Raw genomic sequence first — 13,294 nt, 5'->3', positions numbered from 1 at the left:
ACGGTGGGTGTTTTGAGTTAAGGCACCCTGATTTGGGTGACAATCATTTTTCTTGAGCTGAAGCACCTTATTAACTATGGAGTGTAATAAGACATCTGTAAGTTTTGTTTGTGCTAAACTCCTCTTCAACGTTAGAGCCTTATTTAATTTTTATTTTCTGGTGCTTTTGAGCACACTGTTTTAATGAGGCCTGATAAGGTCAAAGTTCATCACATGCTATAATTTGCTAATGGCTGTTTTAATATTGATGAATATGATGTTGATGTACGCCATGATATATGTACGTATAACAATGAATTCACATCTCTGTTGTTGAATCCACCCAATATACCCTCCCCAGCAACCCCAAATCAGAAATACCTGTTCAGGCTGGCCCTGCGACCTAGGCCTGAATCAACTGATTGACAGATCAAAGGTGGGGTAACATAAATATCCCTCAGATATGCAGTGACACCACAATGGTCTTTGCAGATTGACCCCAATAAAATGTGTTTGGCCAGAAGGGTATTTCCAAAACATCATAAAGTCAGATGCCACACTACGGGGCCTATTATGATGTCGACCGTAGCGGGGTGGAATCCGCCTGACTATTAGTTGGCGGTTCCACCCACCGAATTATGACGCAACCGGCCTATGTGTGGTCGGAAACGTCAAATGTTCCATTGCTGCTTTTGCAGCAGCCTGAAAAGGGCCGCTGCACAAGCTGCAATAGAAAAATTGATGTCTTCAAACATTCATGCACCTTGTGGCAGGCACCATGTGGTGCCTGCCACTTGGTGAATGGATGTATGGGGAGCAGGTGGGACAGGGGCCCTGATAGAAGTCCCCAAAGCCCTTTTCCATCTTCTTTTGTATGACGGTCAGACCGCCATAGATAGGCAAACAGAACGGAACATTGTAATCCCTGGAGCAGTGCCTGCGCAAGCACAACCTCTATTGTAGGGATTATGGTCCAAACACTGCTCGGACAGGGTCCTTGAGCCAGTTTGAACAGCAGCGTTTGGTCTCTCCCCAGATACCTCTGACTGCAGGATAGTAATTCGGTGGCCGGACCGCGTCAATGGATGTCGGTGGGCCCACCACCAATGGCCTGCCGGGCCAGGCCCACCGACATCAGAATGAGGACCCATGCTAGGAACACTCAGCCAGTCAGAATACAGCATGCATACTACATGCAGTGATCACACACTACCCATGTTGGACATCTGGACCCCACATTGTGTCCATGCAAGATCGAGACCCACCAGTGCTTCTTGTCAAATGACCAGATTTATGACCCTGTGACCAGGCCTAGATTTATGTCGCCAAAGGAATGTACAAATTGCTTTATGATGCTCCATGTCATGAATAAAAAGGTGGTGGAAAATCAATGCGCTTTGAGACAGTCTTCAGACCCAAACTTTGTTGCCTGTTCTCCTTACCACTGCGTTATATTAAACCAACTATTCCTGTTTTGCCAAACGCCTCTTGTCTTTAATTTTTACAAGGTAAATTCATATTCAAGTAATGCAGAGACCGAGACTGACGCTGAGGATGCCGTCGTGCTTCGGAGTTGCCGGTGGCCCCCGCTTGCTTCCGCTCACTCCGAATCTTCTTGTTGTGAGAAAGGGAGAAAAGGCTGCGGGCACCCGAAGTGCAGGAGCTGGGTGAAGGTATCACTGCCTGAGAAGTTGAGTGCATTCAAGTGCCGGAAGCGCCTGTGATCCAGAACACCTTAAAGAAGGGGGAGAGAGACTCCTGGTTCCCAGCCCCAAGCTATGAAAGAGGGGTGCAGGGCAGGGCAGCGAGCTGCAATCCCAAATGTGGGGGCTGTGCTGTTGGGTGCCCCCAGAGTGCAGGAACACCGGAAGTGCCTTGGGGTGATAAGAGTGCATCCAAAGGGGCGGAGAGTCCCCTGGCCCCCGGCCGCGTAGAAGGCAGCAGGGCACCGTGTGGCAGCGAGGAATACGAGGTACGAGTTAGAACCATGCCACGCCTGTAAGAGTTAAGAGTCTGAGGCCCACCGGAATTACCATGAACTGCCCCTCCCGGTAAGAAACAAGGCTACGGGCCACAGTGAAAACTTCAAGGAATCTGTGAAGGTTAATGGGTTGAACACTACGTGGTAGTAATCTATGTCTATAAAAGCGGCACAGCATAAGTCACAGCATTCTCCAAGGTTAGCAGTCTACAACGCAACAGAAGTAATTACTGGTCCCTTTTGAGTTGGCTCCTACTTGTATGGTTAACTGTATTGAAGGATTCAGTATTAATAATCACAGCAGGAATCCAACCTTGGTTTTGCAGTGATCGGTGCAGCATATGTGATGATAACGAGGGATAAAGAGGGTGTGTGGAGGAGAACGGTGAGAACCTGAGTTCTGCTCCAGTTCCTTGCTACTAGCGACAGCTGAACACTGAACAGTCAGTGTTAAGGAGGGAAGCAGTGTGGTGCTCCCCCCCAATTGCGCCTTGCACCTCGCATCCCACTCCCTGCTTTGCTCAGCACCCATTATCCAGAGACACCCAGTTAAAGAACTCAGCACTAAGCAAAAAAGATAATTGACCCTCTGTTCTCAATAATAGTAATAAGGGGAGCCTTATTAAGTGCATATGACACAGGGGCGGCAGTGGACCTAAGAACGGTGGAAATATAAAGAAAGTGAAGGAGAAAACCATCCTATAAACCTTGTGCTTCTGGAAGAAAGGAGTTAAGGGGAACATAAAGCAATGGCCCTAGGGAAAAATAAACCACATAAATCCCTGAAGAATACCAAGAAATCAGGAAATAAAAGCCTCGGGACGGAGGACTTAATGGAATTACCCAAAGACTTGAATAATGTAAGAAGTGTTATGGCGACACCTACAGGAAATAAAACACCAGTGATGGGGTCTACCCCGCCTTCAGGCACAATCAAACAGAAGGTGCTGTTGACCTCTAAGATAGCAGGCGCAAAAGGCAGATCAGCAGTCTCAAAATCTATTAAAGACTTTTTGGGCAAACATTCTAAAGTGAAGGAGACCCCAGAAAGGGAGATGAATGTGGTGGAGTCTCTGCAAATCACAGAGGACCTGGCAATAAATGCGGAATTCTTGAACCAGACAAACTTTGATATCGCCGAGATCCCGATGGAACCACGGTTGTCTTCCTCCCCTCGGTTATTCCAGTCATTATTATTCAGGACATAGAAGTAGAGGTGGAGGAGGAAGAAAGTGAATTCCAGAGTAAATCCTTGCGGGAGGAAGAGTCTGCCCAAAGGGAATTTAGTCCCAATGTGAAAGAAAGACTGGTAAATTCTAATGTTGTCCATTCGGATGTATCAGGTCTACCCCCTTCATAGTCTGGAGGTGACAGGTTCCTCAAGTTTATCTATGCTTGAGATTATGTTGATGCTCCAGAAAACCTTGCAGGGCATCCTAGAGGTTTCTGTTTTAAATAATGAAATTTTACAAACACAAAGTAACCAGTTTAAGAAAATAATTGGGGAGCTTACTCAGATTGAAGGCCAAATGCCTTCTCTAGTAAGATCTGTAGAGATTAAAGCAGATGAGGTGGTAGAAGTGGTAAGGGTAAACAGAACCAAAGAGGATGAACCAACAGTATATATCTCCCGTTGCCCCATGATTATAAAGAGATATGGTGAAAGGAGATGTATCCTGAGGAGGAGGAAGGGGAAAAAGCTCCCAGGTATAAGTCAGGTAGTAAAACAACAGGAGAATGGGAAGGAGGTAAACCCCAATCTAAGGCCTAGGGATAAGGTAGTGATGCCAGAAACAAAAAAACTAACCTTTGCAGACATAGCAGCAAGCACTCCTAGACCCGAGGAACAATTTAGGTGGGAATCAGGAAAAAGCCTGGTAAAGAGTGTGAAGTTTCCCTTGAGGAAGTATCCAGGGGGAAGGAGGAGGTAGAATGGGGGGTGGAGACATCCATAGGTACAGGGCCCAGTAACCCAACCCCTGGGAAAGGCGGTTGGAATAGGGGCAGAGTACAAGTTAATAGGAAAAGAAGGGAGGAAAGGCCAGATGAAAGTCTAAAGGTCCTACAGCTAAACAGGACAGTGGATACCTGGCTATTTGTAGAACCTATTGGACAGGGGAGGGGTGGGAAGATTAAGAAATTAAAGCCTCTAAATCGCTCTCAGTTGCTCTTGTCATTTGCAAAATGCCCAGCTTAAAATATGTTAGTACAGATGATTTAAAATAAGTTGGCTTTTTGGTTAATACCAAAGGGGAAGAAATAACAAAGGTCCTTCTCCACTCAGCACTAATAAAAGTTGCAATGGAAAAAGCAAAAAGCTGAGATGCTAAGGAAAGGAATTAGAATACTAAAGAGAGAGGATGTGATATTTGATAATCAAGGGAAACAATTCCTTAAAAACCATGCGGGGTTGGGAAAACGGTAAATAAAAATGATCAACTTGGGACGGGGTAATAAGGAAGCCCTCGAAATCACTATGGGCCATATGTATTAAGCAAAATTACATTTGCAAACGCCAAAATTCGCAGAATTTTAGCGTTTGCAAATGCAATTTTGCCAAATGGTATGTATTAAGGCATAATAAGGAATCGCAAACTTTGTGATTCCTTATTTTGCAATTGCATTTAAGGAATCGCAAATTGCGATTCGCAATTAAGGAATATGTAAGATTCGCAAAATGCATTGCATATCCTACATACATAGCATTTTGCGATTCTCAAAAAGCGATTCACAAAAAATCGCTATTTAAGTATTGCAAAATGACTTCTTGATACATATGGCCCTATAACCCCTAAACACTTAGGGTGGGGGGAGGAAGATGTCCTGGTTGGAAATGGGTACAGAAAATTGGCTTATATGGACTGTGAGGAAGAGGGGAACTTGAGTAACATTGATTAGGAAACTGGGTCGTCCCGCAGCCTATCCATTATCTATGAATATGATCTACCTTAAGCAGCATCCCCCCTTCTTCCTTTTCGGGACAGTGATGTTTAGCGCCAAGATGCTCCCTGGAGTGTAAGTGCGCTCTATAAAAGCCTATTCACATTCACATTCACATTCACATTCATCTTGTCCTGGTATGTTAATGGTTACAAAAGAATACAGTCTCAAGAAGGTTTTAAAAATATCCTTGGGAAGACCGATATTGTTTGCTTACAGGAGACCTGGCTGTGCGACGAAACCCCCGTCATTGAAGTCTTTACTCACCATGTAAAACCTGCAAAAAAGAACCAAGTAGGTAGGGCATCAGGTAGTCAGATGACGTTGGTTTCCACAAGGATAGCGAGAGATATACATCTCCTTGAACTAAAGTGTATTTGGGCATTAGGTAGCAGAGTGTTGACTCTAAATAACAACACAGGTGGTGAAGGCCTAGGCATTATAAATGTGTACACACAGAAAGGGGAAAACATTTGTATAAATCGGAGCTGGAACGTTAAAAAAAGGACTTAGAGGATCTATACGAGACTTACCCAAGAGTTGTGTTCCTAATATTGGGTGATTTTAATCATAGACTAAATCCCCAAAAAACTGACGCCTGGCATAGTGACTTGCTAAGAGGGTATAATAAAGAGTTTGCTATGTTCACCAACAGTGACATCTCAAAACAAGACGAGGAGCTTGGTCAACTGCTGGCGGCTTTGGGTTTGGTCTGTGTTAATTGTAGAAAAGAAACGGATCGGCCCGCAAAGCGCACCTTTAAAATAGGGCAGCAAATGTGCCCTAAAGACCAGGGGCATATCATCAAGGGGGTTTATCTCCGCTTTTTTGGCTTTCAAAGCCAAGAAAGCGGAGATAAAATTATCTCCCTATTACCTAGCTGTCGCTAACACCAGTTAGCGACAGCTAGTAGGAGATAGCGACCATCTTGGGCCCCACTTTGCATGTCATTGATATTTATCACTAATGACATGCAAAGTGGGCGTGCCAAGATGTGAGCGACTGGAAACAGTCGCAAACATCGCTATCTCCTATTACCAACTTTTGGAGATATTCGCGCTAAGGCATGGATGCGTATTAACCCCTTAGCTTTTTTCCCTGTTTATAGCCGACTTACCCCTGAAACTAAGAGAGGTCAGAGGGGCTAGCCCAAAATTTGGAAGTAATCATATATCCTGCCTGCTATATGCAGATGACCTGGTAATTGTGGACCAGACAGAGATAGGTCTTCGGAGAAAATTAAACATGTTTAATGAACACTGCCTAAATAAGAAATTAGTAGTGAACATGGAGAAGACCAAAATATTATGTTTCGGGAGAAGTAAGACTAGGTTCCCTTGGTGTCTTGGCACAGAATTACTCGAGAGGGTAACAGAATATAGATACCTGGGAATATGGTTTACGAGCAACCTGAAATGGTGTACCCATCTGGAAGCTTTAAAAATGACGGCAATGGCCTCTGTGAAGGGTCTAAAAAGATTCAATAGTGTTTATGGTGAAATGTCAGATGGGCCGGTTATAAAGGCCTACCTAGCTATGGTCCCCGCCCAATTTCTATACAGGGCAGAGGTACTTTTGCTAAATAGGAAAAAATGTTGGGATAAAGAGGAGGGAAATATCCTAAAAAGCTTGTTCTCATTGCCAGAATCATCAATGGTACAAGCAGCAAGATTAGAGCTGTTAGTTACCTCTTGGGCAGTAACCTCCAGTATGGCCCTAATACGTTTTTGGCAGTGCCTAGGGTCAAGGGAGCCCCAACAAATTTTCCAGTGGTGTAGAGGTGAAATTGCCATTAGTGATCTGTCCTGGGCGAAAGAAACAAGAGCCTCATTAAAAGAAGTGTATGGAGTGCTGGGATTAAAGTTATGCCCGCATTTAGTACATGCAATAATAGGCAGAAAAGAACTAAGGACAATGGGATCCGACATGTCCCGTATATACGACCAAGAGTATCTCTTGCGGAAAACATCGGTGTCCCATATGACCAAGGCTTGGGAATCAGAAGAGCAACAGTATCCCTATTTTGACAGGTTAACGAATTACCGTCTAAGACGTGAGGTACTAAAAGTGTGAATAGGGATAAACCCCTGCTACGCGAACAATGGGGTTAAAAATGTCATGATGAATAGTGATGGTAACTGTACTTGCATGTTAGGTACCCCTGTGATATTGTACATATTTTATTAGACTGTATGATGGTTTTAGATATATGAAAGGAGATTTTATGCCTGATATTAAAAAAATATAGGATTATGAATAGGATGCAAGCTGCTAACCTTTTAGTGGAAATGACAAACTTAGATATAGCCTGTGCTTTGGGGAAATTTATGAGCAAAGTTAGGATGTCTCTCCAGTGTACAGAGTAACAAGTGCAAGCAGTTCCTTTAGTATAAAATGAGATTGCGTTTTTAAAGGATAATAGTAATGTACGTAATTTATTGGAAGGATTGGATATATATGTATGAACTACTGTGATTTTAATAATTTTAGGAGGACACTTGATTAGTACCTAAATGGTAGTGTTGTGTTATATATGGCTGGGGCTCCGTCAGCGCAAGAGCGGCAAGCGTCCTCAGTGTAGCGGTCTAGTTTATGTCCACAAATATCAGCGCGGGCGAGACCCCGGAAGGACCCACATACTTTGTATCACTCTCTGGCCAGGCTTGGCCAGAGAGCTTACATAAAGGGGGCCGGAGTCGCTCGGGACTTCCGTCTAATACTATCTATCACTGTGTCCGTGTGCCGTTACTGCAGTGCTGCATCATTAATAAGCGTAAGGCCCATGCGGGGCTCCTGCCGTGCCCCACGACACCAGCGGGTAAGCCACGAGCTGACAACCCCAGCGTCCGCTGTGCCCCAAACTGCCGCCGTCTGCACGTATCGCGCTGGAGCTCCTGAGCACAACCTGGTTGAGCCCGTGCTGATCTCCAGCACTCGCACATGCGCAGAAGTGCCCTGCTACCACCAGGCTTCCCCAGGAGCTGGAAGACACGAGCGCAGGGACGCCCTAATGCCACGAGGCCTCCCAATGCCTGAAAATAGATGCGCAGCACCAGCACCCCCACCCATAAGTGTTGAAACAGGCAAAAGAGGCAACAAGCATAGGTAAGTGCAAACTTCTATGCAAAACAAAAAGAAAAGGAAAAATAGAAAACAAGTGGAAATAGGCAAATGCTGGAAAGCTACTAAGCCAAAGCCAGGCACACAAAGCTGGACCACCAAACAAACACTGGCAAAACCAAGAGCCACGGCATGGAAAGCTGGTCTAAACAAACACTGGTAAAACCAAGAGCAACAGCATAGAAACCCACGATGGTAGACCAGTCTGTGCCCGTAGTCCAACATCCTGTAGCCCCAGCCGCACCAACACATCCTGTGCACTCCCAAGTCAGGTTGCTCCCACCATTCAGTGAACTTATCGACCCTACCATCGCGTCACCAAGATGGAAGGTATGGATTGGCCGCCTCGACAACTATTTCATAGCAACAAGGGAAACAGATGGGGCTGTTAAGAGGTCGTTGCTGCTACACTTCATGGGAGACGAAATATACAAGCTGTTTGCCCATCTGCCGAACACAGGAGCGCCAGCAGACTACGATGTCGCGGTCAGGGCCATGAACGTTCATTTTGATCCTCAGCTCAATCCTGATTATGAACGGTTCAAGTTCAGAGAAGCCCGTCAAAGAGAGGGAGAGTTTATGGACACGTTAATGCACGTTTCCAAGAGCTAGCCAGCAAGTGTACCGAAGACGATCAGGCCAAAGAGGTGAGAGCGCAAGCCATCCAAGGGTGCCGCAAAAAGACCTTGTGGACCCTCATCCTTCGACAGCCTCACATCTCATTAGAAGACATACTGATTCTAGCCCGTTCACATGAGCTGTCAGACATTAGAGCAAGGGCGATGGAAGCTGCACTCAACCAACCAGTGGAACAGACAACCATAGTCAAGGCGGAACGTGTAGATGCTATTTGCATGTCAACCCGTGGCAGGAGAGAGATGGCCCACGAGAACCACGCGGCGAACACAGTGCCGATACTGTGGAAAGGAGGAGCACCCCCAAAGAAATTGCCCAGACAGAGGAAAACCTGCACATGGTGTGGAATTCCCAATCATTTTGCGAGCGCATGCAGAGGGGGCATGCGGAACAAAGGGAACTCAGGAGGGAAACTACTATCAAGGCCAGTAAGACACCTCACGCTAGAGGAACCCAACTCTTCAAGATCAGCAGGAACCATAGCACGCTGCAACCAACGTCTGGAGTATCATCCATAGAGCAGGAAGAAGAGTGTACCTAATATCCTTCGCAAGCGACCTTAAGCGAAGACGTCGACCACAACCTAAATGCGCTATCAAGATTGCAGGCTCCCCTGTAACAGTGCTCATCGATACTGGAGCAACAGTGAATGTCATGGGGTGTCAACACTACAAGAAGTTGAATCCAAGACCAACACTCACCCCATCAAAAGTTAGGGTTCTTACGTACAGAAGACAAAAACCTCTTCCCTTGAAAGGCAAAATGTCCTTCCAGGTCAAGTAAGAAGGCCAAGAAGTCATGACCACATTCCATGTGGTCGATAGAGAGGCAGACATATTGATTGGGAGTCACACAGCAGAAGACCTGAGCCTGGTTGCGTTCGCAAATGCAGTAAAGTTACTCCAAACAGACGACATCTTAGAGCTGTACCCCCAGTTGTTTAAAGGACTAGGAAGCATGAAAAGGTCACCAGTGAAGCTGCATATAGACACAGCAGTACAACCCGTCGCTCTCCGACATCGACAGATACCTTTTCACCAAAGACCGTTGGTGGAGCAAGAACTCCTGAAGCAAGAACACCAAGGGGTGATAGATGTGACAGGGCCGACATCCTGGGTGTCCCCCATGGTCCTAGCCGAAAAACCTAAGCAACCAGGGAAGATCCGAGTCTGCAATGACATAAGAATCCCCAACCAAGCTATAAAGAGAGAGAAACATCTAACACCGACAGTTGACGACATCATAGCCGACCTTAATGGCTCCCAGTGGTTTTCAAAATTAGACTTAAACGCTGGTTACCACCAGCTGAAACTTGCAGAGGAAAGCAGATATATCACGACGTTTTCGACACACCAAGGGCTTCAGCACTACAAGCGGTTGAACTTTGCATATCCTCCGCAGCCGAAATATTCCAGAACGCAGTAAGAGAGGTCTGTCAGGACTTCAAGCTGTCATCAACGTCAGTGATGACATCCTCATTCACTTAGCAAGCATCGAAGATCATCACGGCCGGCTCAGAGCTACCCTCCAGTGCCTGGTAGAACATGGACTCTTCAGAAGGAGAAATGCCAGTTCTTCCAAAAGACCATTGATTTCTTTGGGTAGGTGTTCAGTCAGGATGGAGTCAAGGTAGAACCCAGGAAACCATAAGCGATTCAACTCGCCCATGCGCCGACCAATGCGTCAGAGGTGAGGAGTTTCCTGGGTATGGCAACATACTGCGGAAGGTTTATTCCGAACCTTGCCACTATCGCAGAGCCACTGTGAAGCCTAACCAAAAAAAAGACCACCTGGCGGTGGACCCAAGAGGGATAGAGAGCATTTGGCAAAGTAAAGTCAGCCCTACAGGAGAGAGCGACCATGGCCTACTTCAACACGACCCGACCAACAGAACTGATAGTAGCCGCCAGCCTGGTGGTCTCAGGGGCCCTGCTCACGCAAGAAACAAAGCCGGGAACATGGGTTCCGCTAGCCTCTGCGAGCAAATTACTAACCACAACTGAAATTTGCTACTCACAGATAGAACGAGAGGCCCTAGCCATCAAGTGGGCATGTAATCATTTCCATCTGTATGTCAGTAGACAGCCCTTCAAAGTGGTAACAGATCACCAGCCCCTAGTCCCGCTATTCAAGGGGACCACGCCTCACCTGCCTCCCAGGATCGAGTGGTGGGCGATTCAACTCCAACATTATCAGATGAAACTGGTGTATAGACCAGGTGCGAAGAACTCCGCCGACTTCTTATCACGCCATCCCGCACATCCTGTAGAGATAGACTCGGATCAAGAAATGAAGACTGAGGACTTTGTCAACATGGTCTCCCAGTGGTCATGCACACGAGCCCTCTCGGTAGAAGAAATCAAGGCCCACATGGACACAGATGTGGTTCTTAAGCGAGTTGCTGACGCTCTACGGAAAGGATCCTGGGAAGGATTTCTCAGGGATGTAAATGGATGGGGGGAACCCGACAGGACCCGGTTGGGGAAATTCTGGAAAGTCACAGACGAGCTCAGTGCTACTGAGAATGGCTTCATACTGAGAGGGTCATGAATTATCATTCCACAAAACCTCCAGGAGCAAGCAACCGTCCTCGCACATGAAGATCATCAAAGCACCAGTAGAATGAAGTCAAGAATGAGAGAAAAGGTATGGTTCCCTAGCCTAGAAGAAAACATGGATACCGTTGTGCGCAACTGCAAAGCCTGTCAACTCACTGGCAGCCCAGAAGCACCAGCTCCAGTCATAACGGAAGACCCTGCCCCATCACCCTGGTCATGGGTGAGCCTTGACTTTGGGAGCTTCCCGGATGGGAGAGTGACAGCTGTCCTAATTGACAGTTATACCAAATATCCTATTGTAGAGGTCCTACCATCCACAGCATTTACGCATCTACAGCCTGTCCTAGAAAAGTCGTTTGCACTATTCGGTTTACCTCACGTCCTCAAAACCGACAATGGTCCACCGTTCCAGCGCAGTGAGTTCAAGGAGGCTAGGGGTCAAGCATCAACGCATCACTCCAAGGTGGCCACAAGCCAACGGTGAAGCAGAACGTTTCATGCGGACTGTGAACAAGGTACTGCGGATAGCGATAGATGAGCAAACAAACCCGGAGGTTGCTCTTCAACAATTCTTGAGGGAATACCGCAGCACACCTCACTGCACAACACAAAGGTCTCCATGGTACTTATGCTGACAGGGGGCCGGCATGACACACTTCCCATTGCCGAGAACCGGAGGCAGGAACCATATGACACAGCAAATTCCCAGGCAAGGAGGCAGCTGGCCAATGAGAAAGCAAGTCACCAACGGAGGCCACAAGCCCGAGTGCTAATGCCGGGATGCTCTGTCCTAATCCCAAACTGTAGGAGCGGAGGGAAATTCAGAACTCCCTATGAACCAGGACTATGGACTGTGAAGTCGACCCGAGGGATAGCCATTACTGTTGAGCAAGACAGAGAAGTAATCAAATGAAATATTTCATGGTTCAAAAGAGTCCCTACTGCAAATGGTGTAGAACCGGAGTCAGAGCAATCAAGGAGTGGAGAACCTGTGACTGAAATGATGGAACCAAGGGCCATATTATCAAGAAAGGGCGATACATTATCGCCGCTTTTATCGGCAGGAGACTGCCGCTAAAGCGGCGATAATGGGCTTGATAATAGGCCCTTGTAAATTCCGATTGCAGCCCAGGTTCTGGTGTTAACTAGGGCTTCCATGGGAATTCACATGGGCATATTATCAAGCCCATTATTGCCACTTTAGCTGCAGTTTCCTGCCGATAAAGCGGTGATAATGTATCTTGATAATATGTGCCCAAATTCCAGTGATGACGCAACTCAGGATCCTCCAGCATCAACATCTTCTACATGCCTGAGTCCAAGAACCCCGGTTGGCAACATAGGACCAGTCAGTCCTGACAGAGAACAAAGTGGTTGACAACACCGATACAACCTTAGACCGAATCCTAGACCCAATCAAAGACTTGCTGATTTCGCATGCGAGTTGTGACTAGAACTCTCTGTTTAAAGAACTAACTTGAGATGGGATGTAGTGGTCTAGCGCAGCGCAGACGAGACCCCAGAAGCACCCACATGCTTTGTATCACTCTCTGGCCAGGCATGGCCAGAGAGCTTAAATAAAGGAGGGCAGACTCGCTCGGGACTCCCGGCTAAATCTATCTATCACTGTAACCGTGTGCTGTTACTCCAGTGCTGCATCATTAATAAGCGTAAGGCACACACGGGGCTCCTGCCGTGCCCCGCGAGACTCAGCACCCCTGAGGTGGCAGAGTGATCATTAAAGAAGAACTCGAATGAGCACAACAAAACAAAAGGCATGGAACGCTTCACATGTCCGTCAAGGAGAGGAAACCTCGACATGATGGCTTAGGCATGCACGCTGCCTTAGACAGTAATGCCGAAAACTAAGCATGAGCGTAAAATCCATTCCGTTCGCGGAATTTGCAGATTTTCTGCAATTTCGCGGTCCGTGAATCTCGCGAAATTGCAGAAAAATCTGCGAAATCGCGTGCGGGACGGATTTTCAAAAACTGAAGTACATGAACACTTACAGGGTTACAGCAGGTGCCCAAGTTGAAGCTAATTTCTTTGTAACCATTTCCAAAATGGTCACAAAGAA

The sequence above is a fragment of the Lissotriton vulgaris genome, chromosome 10 (assembly GCF_964263255.1).
Source record: "Lissotriton vulgaris chromosome 10, aLisVul1.2, whole genome shotgun sequence".
NCBI classification, from domain to species: domain Eukaryota; kingdom Metazoa; phylum Chordata; class Amphibia; order Caudata; family Salamandridae; genus Lissotriton; species Lissotriton vulgaris.
This window is presented reverse-complemented; position numbering follows the sequence as displayed.